Source organism: Triticum urartu, chromosome 2 (assembly GCF_003073215.2).
Source record: "Triticum urartu cultivar G1812 chromosome 2, Tu2.1, whole genome shotgun sequence".
Taxonomy (NCBI): Eukaryota; Viridiplantae; Streptophyta; class Magnoliopsida; order Poales; family Poaceae; genus Triticum; species Triticum urartu.
Window position 1 is genome coordinate 238,624,933 of NC_053023.1, and position 19,923 is coordinate 238,644,855.

Consider the following 19,923-nt stretch of genomic DNA (forward strand, 5'->3'; position numbering starts at 1 on the left):
AGATTTATCACAGCCTCATGAGCTAACACCTATGAAAGAACATATACATGCTGCACCTGCTTTTGCCTTGCGCTATGACGCATTTCAGGTAGACAAAAGTCGAGGACGACTTTGTTATCAAGGAAGGGAGGATGATGTGGACATAGCTATCATAAAAACGTCTGTGAATATTTCACGGCAAATAAAAGACCAGGTACTTTTGTTCCTTGGTGCATGTGATTTAACTAATAAGAATTTGATACTGCCTTCATGTTATGATCTGCTTGTACTCAGGAACAAAGGTGTTGAAGAGAGGACAAGAGAAGATTACAAGGATTTAGATGCATGCACACAATCAACCGAGGCATACATATTGCATGCTACGTGTTCAATGTTCCAAATACAAGACAAGAGAAAGAGGACCGGGCTTAATGGACTAGAGCCACGTACACACCAGCCCATCTCAGCCCATCTCATTAATTAATAATGAAGGGATTCGGTCACCTTGTGGGCTGGCTGGTGATTCCTTCGACCGTACGTACCTGTTCATATTGGGCACGACTGCGCGCAGTACCGATCGTCAATGGCGGCGCCATCTACAATAAATACTTAGCCTTTGTTAGGGTTTAGACTCGGGTTTTGTTTAGAGAAGTTTAGCTATATTGCTACTTTTATTTGTCTTCGCTCGTAGCGGCTAGTGCTACCGTCAAGACATCCTATCGAAACCCCATCTTGTGAGATTAATCCCGTCTAGCATATTCGCAATTTTGAGATTGCTTGGCTATTATTTTCTTGCATGTTCTTCGATTTGCTTGCAGGAAAAATCCCTCGTGGATAGGTCGATCGCGCCGTTGGCTCGGTCGATAACGCCATGGAGTTGGTTCAACGATTGCCGTGGATATCAGCCGTGTACGGTTCTCCCTGTACGGTTGGTAGCCGGATCGTGAGGGTCAAGTCCCACCCAAAATCGTAGTTATCTCCCTCTCATCGAAAGATCGGGCCCCAGTTCACATCAGGCCCTATCGTCGACGGATCCGGGGGCCCATGCCCGGATCTGCCCATCCTCGCTCGCCGCCATCTGTCGGAGTCCGGCGAACCCCAGCCACGCAGCCACCACTCCTACGCCGAGCGGCTGCTCGGGATCGAGCTCACACGCTCGCAAGCGTCGCTGGGCCGCACCGCTCGTGGGCCCCGCGTGGGCCACCTCCTCCCCGACAGCTCTGCCGGCGGCCTAGCCCACCTCCTCGCCGGCCTGCCTCCCTGCGTCCTGGGCCGAGCCGAGTGGTGAGCGCCATATATCCCTCCCCTGCGTAGTTTAGTTGTTTTACGCTCGCTTTGTGTTTTTCCTGAAAATGACTAAGTCCCTGTTCTACAGCATCATATGTGCATCTTGTGGTGTGTGCAACTTTGTGCATGTTGATCCGTTTGGAGTGTTTGATACATCGAAATGTTCGTCTCTGAGTGCTCTAGATGCTAGTGTCATTTGCATGCATGTTACTATTCATATTGATGTCTTAATCATTGTTGCGAAGTGCTAAATGATATAACCTGCTGAGATTGTCATAACTTGTTGTTTTGTCTTTTTCATTGCATTTTGTATGTCCATCTTTTGAGCATCATGTCTACATGCTTTAGGAGCATCTTCATGCCATCTTTTCAGTGGTGCAATCCATGTATTTTTATGTGCCTTGTGGTGACTAGCACAAGCTTGTGAAGTGTGCTACTTGATGTTGCTGAATTCTGAGACATGGTGATTTTTGCTAAGTCTGTAACTGTTACTTTGTGTTGCATGTTAACTTGAAGCTACCATCAATTCCATGCATAATACGGATATGCCTAGTTGATTTGTTTTATGTCCATGTTGTGCTCTATCATGACATGCCTTTTGATGCTTCATATATGTCCTGTAGCATATGTTTTCATTGCCATGAACATGCCTAAATGATGTTCCAGTTTTCTGTTAACTTCATGATGCTATGTTGTGAGCTTGTTATTAATTAAACTATGCCTCTTTTAGAGTTGCTCTAATTACATGAATTGAAGTATGATATGAGTACTTTGTCCACATGCTAAGTTTGTTAATTTTGGACTTCATATGACCTCTGTTCCAAGCTTGCAAACATGCTTTGATGTTGTTGCTGTTTTACACTTGCTGAAACTGTTACAACGTTCAAACTTGTCTTGATGGTTCTCACTAATCTATGAGTCATATGTATATTATGCCTTGAAGTTACTTGCTCCTTGTTATGTGTACTTTGATGCCATGCCCTTGGTTGTCATAGAACTTGCTGTAGCTTGTCGCTTTTTTGCTCTCAAGTTGCCATCATGCTAAATCTGTCATCCTGTTAATAGCATGTTCCTTTTTGCAAGCATCGTTGTAATTACTCCATGCTTGATATGAACTTGTGCCCACGGACTAAGCTGTAGTATATCATGTCTAACAAATGCCCATGTCTTTTGCATCATTATTAAAGTTCCTATGCTTGTTGTTATGTGCCTCCAAAGTCGGCATTATAATGTTATTGTTTGCATTCCTAGATTTCCTCCAAGTCCGAGAATCAGCTTATACCATGTTGCATCTTGTCTTGTTGATTGCCATTGATCTAGGACTCATATGGAGATGCTTAGTAATCATGTTTTTCCATGTTTAACCTGTACTTTAATGCCATGCTTTTGTTTGTTATGTTCTTGCACTATATCATCTTTGTTTCATGCCTCCAACATGTCAACATGTTATTTCTGCTCATGCATATGCTCTGTTTCTCACTAGGTCATAATCTGTGTTGTTAAGTTGCTTTTTGCATTGATCATCTTGAATTAATCTTGATGACTATGAACCTGAACCTTAATGTTATTTGAAGCATGTAGTCTGTACTTTATGTGCATATCAAGTTTATGCCCATATGATTCCTGTACCATGTTGCTTCCTTGATTGCAAAGTGCTTAGTTGCTGTTTTGGGTAGATTGTGTTTGAAACTTGTATTGAGTGTATGCGTTGAACCGTGGCTCCGTTTGGAGCATGCTCTATATGAAACTTGCTTGGTTTTGCATGTAGTTTCATGTTACCTTGTTGCATCCATGTTTGGAGTGTGTTTGCGTGATGTTTTTATGCATTTTGCATCGATGCCATGTGTAACTTGTTTTGCTCATATCTTCTAGGTCGTAGCTCCGAATAAACGAACTTTATATGTAACTTGACTAGAAAGACGTATAGATCATCTTGGTGCACTTTAACTTGATGATTAACAACTTCAACATTGTGTTTTAATCATATCTGGACCAATTTTGAAATTTGCATATGGGGACTTACCGGAATTGTTATATGTTGTTTCCGACCTCATTTAAACTTGCCTTGATGTGTTGTTCTTGTATGCATCATCTTCTGCCATGAGTAGCATCATGTTAGCCTTTTCATACATCATACTTGGTTGAGCATCAGTTCATGTTTATGTGCTTGTGTGTTTACCATGTTGTTTGCTTCTTTCCGGTTGTGGTCCTTCTCGATAGTTCTGTTTCGTTGTGATTGTGAGGATGCGTTCGTCTACGTGGATTCATCTTCTTAATGGACTCGTTCTTTTTCCCAGCGGGATTTCAGGCAAGATGACTGTCACCTTGGATCTCACTACTATCTTAGCTATGCTATTTGTCTCGTTGCTATCGCTATGTCGCGCTACCTACCACTTGTTTATCAAGCCTGCCAAATTTCCATGATAGCCCCTAACCATTTACCCTTCCTAGCAAACCGTTGTTTGGCTATGTTACCGCTTTTGCTTAGCCCCTCTTATAGCGTTGCTAGTTGCAGGTGCAGTTGCAGGTTGTTCCATGTTGGGACATGGATATCATGGGATATCATAATATCTCTTACTTAATTAATGCACATATATACTTGGTAAAGGGTGGAAGGCTCGGCCTTATGCCTGGTGTTTTGGTCCAGTCTTGCCGCCCTAGTTTCTGTCATACTGGTGTTATGTTCCTTGATTTTGTGTCCCTAACACTGTGAGGGTTTATGGGCCCCTCTTGACAGTTCGCTTTGAATAAAACTCTTCCAGCAAGGCCCAACATTGGTTTTACCATTTGCCTAATAACAACTAAAACTTTCATAGGGACTTGCCGGCCCCCGTGGACTTAATCAACAACCCGGGCCAGTGCTCCTCATGAGTGTTGGTACAAACTAGAGCACCGTGCGGGACCGCCCCTAGGAAACATGGGGTATTTGGTATATACCTATACGCTTCACTCATCCGGTGTACCCTGAGAACGAGCTCACGCAACTTCTATCATGCTAGGTCGGTGCATCGGGGGGTCTTGCTGGATTTGTTTTACCATTGTCGAAATGTCTTGTGCACCGGGATTCCGAGTCTGATCGGGTGTCCCACGATGGAGGATTGTCTCCGCAGATCGCGAGCTTGTCATGGGCTAAGTTGGGACACCCCTGCAGGGTTTAAACTTTTGAGAGCCTTGACCGCGGTTATGTGGCAGATCGGAATTTGTTAATATCGGGTTTAGAAGACTTGAAGTAAACTCAATTTAAAATACACCAACCGCGTTGCGTAACCATGATTGTCTCTTTTTGGGGAAGTTCGAGAGGAGAAAATAGTTGGGTTATGTTTGAATGTAAGTAGTTTAGGATCACTTATTGATCGTTACTAGTTTGCGACCGTTTGCGTAGTTTCTCATCTTACTCTTGTATTCGTAAGTTAGCCACCATACATTGCTTAGTCGCTGTTGAAACCTCACCACTTTACCCCTTCCATACCCATTAAGCTTTGCTAGTCTTGATCCCCATGGTAATGGGATTGCTGAGTCCTCGTGGGTCATAGTTTACTACACCAACAGTTTCTGGTACAGGTAATGCGATGACCATGCCGTGAGAGTGATGTTTTGCTTGTTTTGGAGTTCTTCTTCTTCTTCGTCGATCTTGGGTTAGGTTCCTGGTCGGCAGCCTGGGCTAGCAGGGTGGATGTCATTTGAGTTTATGTTTGTGTTTCATTAGTAGTCGGATGTTGCTTGATGTATGATGTATTGATGTATTCTTGGCATCTGTATGAATTGTATGTATCCCAAGTATTATGTGATGGTACATTGTAATGATATCCACCTTGCAATAGCATGTCAATATGTGGTTCTTTCCTTGGTGGGACCTTCGAGTTCCTTTAGGATAGAGTCGCATATTGGGCATGATAAGTTGGTATCAGAGCCTCGTCCGACCATAGGAGCCCCCCCTTGTTTGATCGTATAGTTTGGCCGATGTTGAGTCTAGAAGAAAACTTTTCGGAATCTAGTTATATTGGAGAGTAGGAATTCTTTTTACTCCTCAGGCCCATTCGTCGCTCTGGCAAGAAACCCTTACGTAGGTGTTTTGATTAATCCTCTTCCCTTCAATTTTTTAGGATCACATAGTTGGTTTTCGTTCGTTGTGATGTCAGCTCTTTTCATCCGGCGCACTTCTCTCGGAATGATTCGATCCTCGTTGTCTATTGCGAGATCAATCCGTAGTTCTTTCTCAAGGACATCGTTCCCCGTATGAAGTTGTCTTTGTTTTTCCCTCCCCCCCCCCCTTTTTTTTTTCGGAGCCGGAGTCTATGATCGAGTATCCATCCTACTTTTCAACCGGTGTTTTCTATTCAAGTTATTCGTCGGTTCCCCGTTCCAAATTGCCTTTATTTTTCCTGCCCTCCCACCCCTTCTCTTCCCGGATTCTAAGCCTCTATTGGAGCATCAATTTAATTCGTGCGGAGCCTCTTTTATCTGTCGTTAATTGTCTCAACCTGTGAATTCTCGTCTAGTTAATCATTGTTCGTCTCGTTTTCTTTCCGGTGAATCCAATTCAAGCTTTTTCGTTGTTGATCATATTCTTTTCGTCGACTCAAGCTCATCTTTTTCTCGTTCTCCTCTCGCCAGTTTATCCTTCTGGAGTGAAGAAGATATCTCAGAAGATTCGTGTTTGCATTTAATTATTTCGAGGATGTCACCTCATTCAAGTCTTTCAGTTGATCCGGTGCATCATTTCTCATTCAAACAATCCCTTCCAACGGTGCTCCTTTTTAGTGTACCCTAACCCACCGGTCTTTCCCAGGATCTTACCTGACTCTTCTAATTTTCCCGAAGTTACTCTCAAATTCCTTTTCAAAGTTTAACGTAAGAATGAATTTCATCCGTTAGTTGTTTTTCCAAGATCGATTTCAAAGTATTTCATTGTTGGCTCAACATCTTCGGTTTTCATTCTTCCGGAGTATCTCAACAATTTTGGTGGTGTTCTTCGTCGTCATTCTCAACATTTGAAGACCAAAGAAGAGTTTTCCTCTAAATCTTGTTCGTTCTCTTGAAGATTTGTGGTTCTACTTCTTGTTATCCTCTCAAATTATTCTGTTTTTCAGAGATTCATTTCTTACCCATATGGAGTATTTCTGGAGTTGTTTTTCCGTTTCGAGTATCCGGAGGCCTCCATTTCAGAATATTTCTTCGTTTACAAGTTTTCAGCTTCGTTCGTTCCATGATTGTACCGGTGCTTCATTCAAGAATTCCTTAATCATTTTTCAATCTCTTCGTTCTCATGCATCTTGATTCACTCAAGTATCTTCGTTCGTTTTTTAATTCTTTCTGGCTATTCGTTCTCTTCTCTTAGTTCGTTTTTATGCTCACGGTGGTTCATTTAAGATTTTCACTTCCGTTCTTATCAAATAAATTCATTCGTCCTTTACAATCCTACCGGTGGTTCATGAAGACCTTCTCAAGTTTCTGTTGTATCTCTCTTCAATACTTTTCAAGAAGAATAACTTGCATGCCAAATCCATTTGTCATCAATTAAATTTGATGAAGGATAAGCATAACATAATTCTTATTCTCATTTTTTCGTGGTCAAGTAATTCCTTCCTTCGGAGATTATTCATGATGAATAATTTCACAGTTCTAAGTTGTTCGTCTTTTCTTTTCCGGAGTTCAAAGTTTCCTGGGTTGTCTCATCGGAACCTCCATCTAAATCATCGCAAGGCCTTAATATTATTTATTTTCATCCTTCAATTCTATACCATCATCCTTTTGTTACCGGAGTTCTTCATGGTGGTTCAGCAGGATTTAATTCATTCTTCAAGTGGTGATCAAGATTCTTGTTGGAGGAGTGCAAGTATCTTCTCTTCTTGCATCCCGAAGTGCAATTAGTTCTCTGTATTCTTTTGAAGTGGATTTTTGCATTTCTTTGTTTTTCTTAGCTATTCAATCATTTCTGTTTGTGGTCGGTTATCACCTCATAACTTCGAGATGTTTTCCATATGCCCACAACAAGCTTATTCTTTTCGTTGTTGAATGCCCAACAACTCCGTTGAATCCTTCTTCGTAAGGATGCTTCTCGAACTCAATGGTGGTATAAGTTATCATATTCTTCTCTGTTCTTTTCATGCTACTCTTTTTCAGTTCTTCTGGAGGCATTGTGTTGTTCCTGTCGTCAAGAATCATTCCATGTTGTCAAGTTCATGTTCTATTCCATTCCATGTTCAACCGGGGTGCTAGCCCAATTTCTTCGCTATTATTACTTTTCTATCTTGTTCTAACCGGAGTGGTTCCAGAGTCTATCGTTTTCCTTGAGCTTTTGATTCTTGTCATATTCACCGTTCCTCTTTTCTACTCGAGTGTTCTCGACTTGTTCTTCTTATCTCACCGGCTCTTGTTTTACCTCATCCTCTTTTCTTTCGTCTCGTTCCTAAGATCTCGGGACGAGATCTCTTGTTAGTGGAAGAGAGTTGTAATGCCCCGAATCTGATGCGCCATGTGTCTTCCAGTTATTCGCCGTCGTTGCCATGTCATTTGCTTGCGTGTTGCATTTTGCTATGTCATCATCTGCATTGCATCCTCATGTTTTCAAAACATGCATCCGGTCATTCTCCCCATTATCCGTTTCGGCATCTGATGATCCACAAGTATAGGGGATCTATCGTAGTCCTTTCAATAAGTAAGAGTTTCGAACCCAACAAGGAGTAGAAGGAAACGATAAGAGGTTTCCAGCAAGGTATTCTCTGCAAGTATTGAAATAAGTGGTAACATATAGTTTTGTGATAGGATAATTTGTAACGAGCAACAAGTAACAAAAGTAAATAAAGTGCATCAAGGTGGCCCAATCCTTTTTGTAGCAAAGGACAAGCCTGGACAAACTCTTATATAGAGAAAAGCGCTCCCGAGGACACAGGGGAATATCGTCAAGCTAGTTTTCATCACGTTCATATGATTCACGTTCGGTACTTTGATAATTTGTTATGCGGGTGGACCGGTGCTTGGGTACTGCCCTTACTTGGACAAGCATCCCACTTATGATTAACCTCTATTGCAAGCATCCGCAACTACAACAGAAGTGTTAAGGTAAACCTAACCATAGCATGAAACATATGGATCCAAATCAGCCCCTTACGAAGCAACGCATAAACTAGGGTTTAAGCTTCTGTCACTCTAGCAACCCATCATCTACTTATTACTTCCCAATGCCTTCCTCTAGGCCCAAAAAATGGTGAAGTGTTATGTAGTCGACGTTCACATAACACCACTAGAGGAGAGACAACATACATCTCATCAAAATATCGAACGAATACCAAATTCACATGACTACTAATAGCAAGACTTCTCCCATGTCCTCAGGAACAAACGTAACTACTCACAAAGCATATTCATGTTCATAATCAAAGGGGTATTAATATGCATATAGGATCTGAACATATGATCTTCCACCAAATAAACCAACTAGCATCAACTACAAGGAGTAATTAACACTACTAGCAACCTACTAGTACCAATCCCGGACATGGAGTCAAGAATTGGATACAAGAGATGAACTAAGGTTTTCAGAGGAGATGGTGCTGATGAAGATGTTGATGGAGATTGCCCTCTCCCGATGAGAGGAGCGTTGGTGATGACGATGGCGATGATTTCCCCCTCCCGGAGGGAAGTTTCCCCGGCAGAATAGCTCCGCCAAAGCCCTAGATTGGTTCCGCCAAGGTTCCTCCTCGTGGCGGCGGAGTTTCTTCTGAGAAGATGGCTTATGATTTTTTTCCCATCGAAACACTTCATATAGCAGAAGATGGCCACCGGAGGGCCACCAGGGGGACCATGAGGTAGGGGGCGCACCCAGGGGGGTAGGGCGCGCCCCCACCCTCGTGGGCATGGTGTGGCCCCCCTGGTGAACTTCTTGCACTCAATATTTATTATATATGCTGAAAACGTCTTCCATGAAGTTTCAGCACTTTTCGAGCTGTGCAGAATAGGTCTCTAATATTTGCTCCTTTTCCAGCCCAGAATCCCAGCTACCGGCATTCTCCCTCTTTATGTAAACCTTGTAACATAAGAGAGAATAGGCATAAGTATTGTGACATAATCTTTAATAACAACCCATAATGCAATAAATATCGATATAAAAGCATGATGCAAAATGGACGTATCAACTCCCCCAAGCTTAGACCTCGCTTGTCCTCAAGCGAAACCCGAAATCGAAAAATATGTCCACATGTTTGGAGATAGAGGTGTCGATAAAAATAAAATACAGACATGAGGGCATCATGATCATTCTTTGAACAACAACTTACATAATACTTGTCATATGATTTCTTATGCTAGAGTAATAATTCAATCACAATTTCAAGTATGAATCGTAAACTTCATTGAAAACTAACAAACTATAATATCATTCATTGGAGCAATTGCAATTTATCATAACATCGGAAAGAGTCAATATATAAGAGCTTTTCAACAAGTCCACATACTCAACTATCATATAGTCTTTCACAATTGCTGACACTCATGCAATACTTATGGGTATGGAGTTTTAATCGGACACAGAGAAAGATAGGGGCTTATAGTTTTGCCTCCCAACGTTTTACCTCAAGGGTAATGTCAACAATAATAGTTCATGAAAACTCACATCCAATTAGACAAATATACCAGGATCTTTCCAACATACTGTGCTTGCCACAGGATAAAATGTGAAAAGGAAGGGTGAAGATCACCATGACTCTTATGCAAGGTAGGAGACAAAAGTAAAAGATAGGCCCTTCGCAGAGGGAGGCAGAGGTTGTCATGCACTTTTATGGTTGGATGCACAAAATCTTAATGCGAAAGAACGTCACTTTATATTGCCACTTGTGATATGGACCTTTATTATGCAGTCTGTCGCTTTTATTTCTTCCATATCACCCGATCGTATAAAACTTATTTTCTCCCACACTAATAAGTCATACATATTTAGAGAGCAATTTTTTATTGCTTGCACCGATGACAACTTACTTGGAGGATCTTACTCAATCCATAGGTAGGTATGGTGGACTCTTATGGCAAAACTGGTTTAAGGGTATTTGGAAGCACAAGTAGTATCTCTACTTGGTGCGATGAATTTGGCTAGCATGAGGGGGAAAGGCAAGCTCAACCATGTTGGATGATCCATGTCAATATAATTTATCTCAGATGTAAGAAAACCTAACCCATTATGTTGTCTTCCTTGTCCAATGTCAACTCTTTAGTATATTTATATGTGAAGACCTCTCTTTCTTTATTACTTCCTATTAATTGCAACGATGACCAAAACTATGTTTGTCAACTCTCAACATCTTTTATTCATCATACTTTTTCTATGTGAGCTCATTACTTTCCATCAGATCCATAAGATCTCTTTGTTTCTTTTTATTTCTTTCTCTTTTCTTTTATTCACTTAAGATCATGGAAAAATAATCAAGCCCTTGACTCAACACTAATCTTTATTATATATAGCTCACGGACTCGATTACATAGAAGGATCATAAAGCAAAACTCACAACTAGATCAAACTAAAACTTTATTCTACTAGATCAAGATATTACCAAAAGGATCGAACTAAGAAAAATGTAAAGATAAAAGTGATGGTGATACGATACCGGGGCACTCCCCCAAGCTTGGCAGTTGCCAAGGGGAGTGCCCATACCCCATGATCAGCTCTTCTTTGTTGGTGGAGAAGGTGATGGTTTTGTTGATGGCGTAGGTTTCTTCCTTAATTTTCGCTTGAGGACAGAGTTTTGGTCCCTTAGGTCATCGATCTCCTGCTCCAGGCTCAGTATCTTTTTGCATAGTTCCTGCTTGTTTTCCTGCAAGAGGCAAAAAGGGATAAACTCGATCTTAGGTTTCCTTACTCTATCCGGGAGGCTTGACTTTTTGAACTCCACATGCATGTCCCCAGGTTGAGGTAATGGGACTTCATCTTCTTCTGAGCTCGCCTTCTCCCCTCCCTTGGGTTCATAGTCCTCTTCTTCTTCCATAGTCCAACCACAATGCTCCACATCTCCATAGACTTTAGGATCTGCAAGGTAATTAGCCGGATAGCTTTGTCCTTCCGAATCCTGGGACGACATGTTGCTCTAATCTGCAGCATGACAGCTCGAAACAAAAACAGAGAATATTTGCGTGATACTGGAGTCAAAACCCCCGGGAGATTATATAATGAATTTTTACCGACCAAAATACGTATCGTGTAAGAAAACAGAGTCCGGAAAGCGCACGAGGTGCCCACGAGGTAGGGGGCGTGCCCAGGGGGTAGGGCGCGCCCTCCACCCTCGTGGAGGCCTCGTGTCCTTCCCGGACTTCTTCTTATTTTTCTATTTTTCTAAATATTCCAAAACGGAGAAATATTAACTTTAGAACTGTTTTGGAGTCGGTTTACTTACCGTACCACATACCAATTCCTTCTTGGAGTCTGAAACGTTCCGAAAAGTGTCCCTTATGTATTCCTCCGGGGTTACGGTTTCAATAACATTGGTTTCAACATTTATGGGATTACCTGAGATATAATGTTTGATTCTTTGACCGTTCACCACCTTCGGATTTGTGCCTTCGAAGTTGTTGATTTTTATGGCACCGGAACGATAGACCTCCTCGATAACGTAAGGACCTTCCCATTTAGAGAGAATTTTTCCTGCAAAAAATCTTAAACAAGATTTATATATCAACACATAATCACCTACATTAAACTCACGCTTTTGTATCCTTTTATCACGCCATCTTTTGACTTTTTATTTAAACAAGTTGGCATTTTCGTAGGCTTGGGTTCTCCATTCATCGAGTGAGCTAATATCAAATAACCTCTTTTCACCGGCAAGTTTAAAATCATAATTGAGCTCTTTAATAGCCCAATATGCTTGTGTTCTAGTTCGAGAGGTAAGTGACATGCTTTTCCATAGACCATTTTATACGGAGACATACCCATAGGATTTTTATATGCAGTTCTATAGGCCCATAATGCATCATCAAGTTTCTTGGACCAATTCTCTCTAGACCTATTGATAGTCTTTTGCAAAATTAATTTGAGTTCTGTATTGCTCAATTCTACTTGACCACTAGACTATGGGTGATAAGGGGGTGCAATTCTATGATTAAGATCATACTAAGCAAGCATTTTACGGAAAGCACCATGATTAAAATGTGAACCACCATCAGTCATTAAATATCTAGGGACTCCAAATCTTGGAAAAATAACTTCTTTAAGCACTTTAATAGAGGTGTTATGATCAGCACTACTAGTTGGAATAGCTTCTACCCACTTAGTAATGTAATCAACAACAACTAAAATATGTGTATATCCATTGGAGGCAGGAAAAGGTCCCATATAGTCAAAGCCCCAAACATCAAATGGTTCAATAACGAGTGAATAGTTAATAGGCATTTCTTGACGTCTACTAATATTACCAATTCTTTGACATTCATCACAAGATAAGACAAACTTACGGGCATCCTTGAAGAGAGTAGGCCAATAAAGACCAGATTGCAATACCTTATGTGCAGTTCTATCTCCAGCATGGTGTCCTCCATAAGCTTCAGAGTGACACTTGCGTAGGATCTGTTCCGTTTCATGCTCAGGTACACAACGTCTAATGACACCATCTACTCCTTCTTTACAAAGATGTGGGTCATCCCAAAAGTAATGCCTCAAATCATAGAAGAACTTTTTCTTTTGCTGGTATGTGAAACTAGGTGGTATGAATTTGGCAACAATATAATTAGCATAATCAGCATACCATGGAGCAGTATGAGAAGCATTTATGACATTTAATTGCTCATCAGGAAAGCTATCATCAATAGGTAGTGGGTCATCAAGCACATTTTCTAACCTAGACAAGTTGTCTGCAACGGGGTTCTCAGCTCCCTTTCTATCAACAATTTGTATGTCAAATTCTTGTAGCAAGAGAACCCATCTAATAAATCTAGGTTTAGCATCTTTCTTTTCCATAAGATATTTAATATCAGCATGATCAGTGTGAATAGTTACTTTAGAATCAACAATATAAGGTCTGAACTTATCACAAGCAAATACAACTCCTAAGAATTCTTTTTCAGTGGTAGCATAATTTCTTTGAGCATTGTCTAGGGTTTTACTATCATATTGAATAACGTTTAATTTCTTATCAACTCTTTGCCCCTAGAACAGCACCTACAGCATAATCACTAGCATCACACATAATTTCAAAGGGTAAATTCCAATCAGGTGGCCGAATAATAGGTGCAGAGACCAATGCTTTCTTAAGTATTTCAAATGCTTCTACACAATCATCATCAAAGACAAATGCTATATATTTTTGTAATAAATTAGTCAGAGGCCGAGAAATTTTTGAGAAGTCCTTAATGAACCTCCTATAAAATCCGGCGTGACCAAGAAAACTTCTTATACCTTTGATGTCCATGGGACATGGCATCTTCTCAATAGCATCAACCTTGCCTTTATCAACCTCAATACCTCTATCAGAAACTTTGTGCCCCAAGACAATACCTTCATTAACCATAAAGTGGCACTTTTCCCAATTCAAGACAAGATTAGTTTCTTAACATCTCTGCAAAACTCGATCAAGGTTGCTCAAGCAATCATCAAAAGAAAATCCATAGACGGAGAAATCGTCCATGAAAACCTCACAAATCTTTTCACAAAAGTCATAGAATATAGCCATCATGCATCTTTTAAAGGTAGCAGGTGCATTACATAAACCAAAGGGCATACGTCTATAGGCAAAAGTACCAAAAGGGTAAGTAAAAGTAGTCTTTGATTGATCCTTGGCTGACACAGGTATTTGAGAGAGACCAGAATAACCATCTAGAAAGAAAAAATGTTTATGTTTGGATAATATTACTAGCATTAGATCGATAAAAGGTAAGGGGTAATGATCCTTTTTAGTGGCCTTATTTAATTTGCGGAAATCAATTACCATCCTATAACCTGTAATAATTCTTTGAGGAATCAATTCATCTTTATCATTTGGAATGACAGTAATACCTCCCTTCTTAGGGACACAATGGACAGGACTTACCCACTGACTATCAATAACGGGATAGATTATACCTGCCTCAAGGAGCTTTAGTATTTGCTTTCTTACCACTTCTTTCATTTTAGGATTCAGCCGTTGTTGATGATCACGAACTGGTTTAGCATCTTCTTCAATAACTGGTTTGGCGTCTTTCTCCAAATTTATTTTTTGTGACATAGAGTGGGACTAATGACCTTAAGATCATCAAGAGTATATCCAATAGCAGTATGTGCTTCTTTAGAGTTTTCAACATTTCTCTTCCTCCTTCTCTGAAAGTTAGCACTATATACATGATATATCTTCTTCTCATCAAGATAAGCATATTTAAGAGTACCAGGCAATGGTTTAAGCTCAAACATGGGATCACCCTTGGGTGGAGGAGGATCCCCTAGATTTCAACACGCAAGTTGTGTTTCAGAATAGGTCCCTGTTTAAAGAATACTTTATCTATTTCCCTTCTTTCATTCATAAACATATCATTTTCATGGTCTAGCAAATATTGTTATAAAGGATCAGTAGGAGGCATGACAATATAAGCAAGACCAATAATTTCATCTTTACTAGGCAATTCCTCATCACGGGGTTGTCTACGAAATTTAGCAAAATTAAACTCATGAGACATATCCCCTAAACCAACAGAAACAATATCCTTATTGCAGTCTATCTTAGCATTAACAGTATTCAAGAAGGGTCTACCAAATATAATGGGACAAAAGCTATCTTGTGGGGAACCAAGAACAAGAAAATCAGCAGGATATTTAACCTTCCCACACAAAACTTCAACATCTCTAACAATCCCAATTGGTGAAATAGTATCTCTATTGGCAAGCTTAATTGTAACATCGATATTTTCCATCCCAGCAGGTGCAATATCATGCATAATTTCTTTGTATAAGGAATGGGGTATTGCAATTGCACTAGCACCCATATCACATAAGCCATGATAGCAATGATCTCCTATTTTAACATAAATAACAGGCATGCCTACAACAGGTCTATGTTTATTTTTAGTATCAGGTCTAGCAATTCTAGCAGTCTCATCACAGAAGTAAATAACATGCCCATCAATATTATCAGCCAAGAGATCTTTAACCATAGCAATATTAGGTTCAACTTTAACTTGCTCAGGGGGTTTGTGTGTCTTAATATTACTTTTGTTGACTACAGTTGAAGCTTTAGCATGGCCCTTTATTCTAACAGGGAAAGGTGGTTTCTCAACATAAGCAGTAGGAACAATAAGATCATTATAAGTGATAGTCTTTTCTTCAACTTTAACGGGTGCAACTACTTTTAATTCAATGGGAGGATTATATTTAAACCACTTCTCCTTAGGGAGATCAACATGAGTAGCAAGATTCACAGAAAGAAGCTACTATCTCAGAGTCAAGTCCATATTTAGTGCTAAATTCACGGAAAACATCGGTATCCATAAAAGATTTAACACAATCAAACTTAGGTGTTATACCTGACTCCTTACCTTCGTCGAGGTCCCAATCTTCAGAGTTGCGTTTAATTCTTTCCAATAAATCCCATTTGAATTCAATAGTCTTCATCATAAAAGATCCAGTACAAGAAGTATCGAGCATGGAGCGATTACTGAGAGAAAGCCGAGCATAAATTTTTTGAATAATCATTTCTCTTGAGAGCTCATGATTGGGGCATGAATATAACATTGACTTAAGCCTCCCCCAAGCTTGAGCGATGCTTTCTCCTTCGCGAGGCCAAAAATTATATATATAATTACGATCACGATGAACAAGATGCATAGGATAAAACTTCTGGTGAAATTCCAATTTCAATCGCTTATAGTCCCATGATCCCATATCATCACATAGCCTATACCATGTCAATGCATCTCCCTTCAAAGATAAAGGGAAGACCTTCTTCTTGATAACATCCTCGGGCATACCTGCAAGCTTAAATAATCCACAAACTTCATCCACATAGATTAAGTGTAAATCGGGATGCAATGTTCCATCTCCTGCAAAAGGATTAGCTAGCAGTTTCTCTATCATACCCGAAGGAATTTCAAAGTAAATTTTCAGTAGGTTGAGGGGTAACTAATTGTGGTTCTGGACGAGGTGAAGATACCCTGAACAAACCCCTCAAAGGATTATGTTCCATAGTAACAAGTGACAGTAAATTTCAGCACACTATATAAATTTTTCCTTACCAAATTCCACCTACCAAAGGCGCTTCACTCCCCGGCAATGGCGCCAGAAAAGAGTCTTGATGACCCACAAGTATAGGGCATCTATGATAGTCCTTTCGATAAGTAAGAGTGTCGAACCCAACGAGGAGCAGAAGGAAATGATAAGTGGTTTTCAGCAAGGTATTCTCTGCAAGCACTGAAATTATCAGTAATAGATAGTTTTGTGATGAGATAGTTGGTAACGAGTAACACTAATAAAAGTAAATAAGGTGCAGCAAGATGGCCCAATCCTTTTTGTAGCAAAGGACAAGCCTAGACAAACTATTATATGAAGGAAAGCGCTCCCGAGGACACATGGGAATTATCGTCAAGCTAGTTTTCATCATGATCATATGATTCGCGTTCGGTACTTTGATAATTTGATATGTGGGTGGACTGGCGCTTGGGTACTGTACTTACTTGGACAAGTATCCCACTTATGATTAACCCCTATTGCAAGCATCCGCAACTACAACAGAAGTATTAAGGTAAACCTAACCATAGCATGAAACATATGGATCCAAATCAGCCCCTTACGAAGCAACATAAACTAGGGTTTAAGCTTCTGTCACTCTAGCAACCCATCATCTACTTATTACTTCCCAATGCCTCCCTCTAGGCCCAAACAATGGTGAAGTGTCATGTAGTCGACGTTCACATGACACCACTAGAGGGATGACAACATACATCTCATCAAAATATCGAACGAATACCAAATTCACATGACTACTAATATCAAGACTTCTCCCATGTCCTCAGGAACAAACGTAACTACTCACAAAGCATATTCATGTTCATAATCAGAGGGGTATTAATATGCATAATGGATCTGAACATATGATCTTCCACCAAGTAAACCAACTAGCATCAACTACAAGGAGTAATCAACACTACTAGCAACCCACAGTACCAATCTGAGGTTTGGACAAAGATTGGATACAAGAGATGAATAGGTTTGAGAGGAGATGGTGCTGGTGAAGATGTTGATGGAGATTGACCCCCTCCCGACGAGAGGATTGTTGGTGATGACGATGGCGATGATTTCCCCTCCCGGAGGGAAGTTTCCCCGGCAGAACAGCTCCACCGGAGCCCTAGATTGGTACCGCCAAGGTTTCACCTCGGGGCGGCGGAGTTTCGTCTCGTGAGCTTGCTTATGATTTTTTTCTCGGACGAAAGAATCCATATAGCCAAAGATGGGCATAGGAGGGCCACCAGGGGGCCCACGAGGTAGGGGGCGCGCCCAGGGGGTAGGGCGCGCACCCCACCCTCGTGGCTGGTGGGTGGCCCCCCTCTGGTGCTTTCTTCGCTCAGTATTTTTTATATATTCTGAAAATAACTTCCGCGAAGTTTCAGGACTTTTGGAGCTGTGCATAATAGGTCTCTAATATTGGAGCTGTGCAGAATAGGTCTCTAATATTTGCTCCTTTTCCAGCCCAGAATTCCAGCTGCTGACATTCCCCCTCTTCATGTAAACCTTGTAAAATAAGAGATAATAGGCATACGTATTGTGACATAATGTGTAATAACAGACGATAATGCAATAAATATCGATATAAAAGCATGATGCAAAATGGACGTATCACTTGTTGAGCTGGCATAGATCGAGATTAGGATTTGTCACTCCGATTGTCGGAGAGGTATCTCTGGGCTCTCTCGGTAATGCACATCACTATAAGCCTTGCAAGCAATGCAACTAATGAGTTAGTTGAAGGATGATGTATTATGGAATGAGTAAAGAGACTTGTCGGTAACGAGATTGAACTAGGTATTGATATACCGACGATCGAATCTGTGGCAAGTAACATACCGATGACAAAGGGAACAACGTATGTTGTTATGTGGTTTGACCTATAAAGATCTTAGTCGAATATGTAGGAACCAATATGAGCATCCAGGTTCCGCTATTGGTTATTGACCGGAGACGAGTCTCGGTCATGTCTACATAGTTCTCGAACCCGTAGGGTCCGCACGCTTAAAGTTCGGTGACGATCGGTAATATGAGTGTATGTGTTTTGATGTACCGAAGGTAGTTCAGAGTCCCGGATATGATCACGGACATTACAAGGAGTCTCGAAATGGTCGAGACATAAAGATTGATATATTGTAAGCCTATATTCGGATATCAGAATGGTTCCGGGTGAAATCGGGATTTTACCGTAGTGCCGGGGGGTTACCGGAACCCCCCGGGGGATAATGGTCCTTGTTGGGCCCTAGTGGAGAGAGAGAGAGGGGCCGGCTAGGGTAGGGACGCGCGCCCCTCCCCTTGATTCCGAATAGGACAAGGAAGGGGGGCACCCCCTTGCCTTTCCCCTCTCCCACTCCTTCCTCCCCCCTCCTAGTGGGACTAGAAAAGGAGAGTCTTACTCCAACTAGGACGAGGACTCTTCCTCCTAGCGTGCCCTACTAGGGTTGGCCGGCCTCCCCCCTTGCTCCTTTATATACAGGGGCAGGGGGGCACCCCAAGACACGCAAGTTGATCAGTTGATCTTTTGGCCGTGTGTGGTGCCCCCCTCCACCATAATCCACCTCGGTCATATCGTAGTGGTGCTTAGGTGAAGCCCTGCATCGGTAGCATCATAATCACCGTCATCACGCCATCGTGCTGACGGAACTCTCCCTCGAAGTCTGCTGGATCGGAGTTGGTGGGACATCACCGAGCTGAACGTGTGCTGAACTCGGAGGTGTCGTACGTTCGGTACCTGGATCGGTCGGATCGTGAAGAAATACGACTACATCAACTGCGTTCTCATAATGCTTCCGCTTATGGTCTACGAGGGTACGTGGACGACACACTCCCCTCTCATTGCTATGCGTCACCATGATCTTGCTAGTGCATAGGAATTTTTTTGAAATTACTACGTTCCCCAACAGCTCTTCCTGAGCCGCCGGACATCTGGCCCTCAGCCCGGACATCCTGACCCCACCTATCCAGAGAGCTCCGAGACCGGCCACTCCATCCCGGACATCCGGCACCTCACGAAGGCCCGGACATCCGGCCCGACGCCCAGACATCTGCCCCCCTGCCTGCGTGCAGCGCATCTGGGCTGAGGCCCATGTACCCCTTCGCCCCTTAGACTATATATACTCCCCCTCCAGCTACATTTTAGGGTTAGCAAAGTAGTAGCTCATTAGAGATAGAGCTTTGCTCATCCATTACGGATCTACTCCACGAGAGAGACCGCGGCCCCTCTTCGAATAAGATCCATCTTGGATTCAAGACCCCTAATGGGAAGACCTCAAGACCTCCTCACGGAGAAGAACCGATTACCTATGTATCGTCCTTTGTTGGATTTGGATTGTGTGATCTCTATGTGTACTTGGATCTAGGATATGTGTGATCGTTCTTGTTGGTTTGAGTGATTCTCTCGTGTTTCCCCTTGTTTTGTTCATGTTCTTCGCGGGATCCACTCTTTCATGAAAGATCGGCCATCTAGGGTTCCACCCTATATCAGGAGGCGAGAA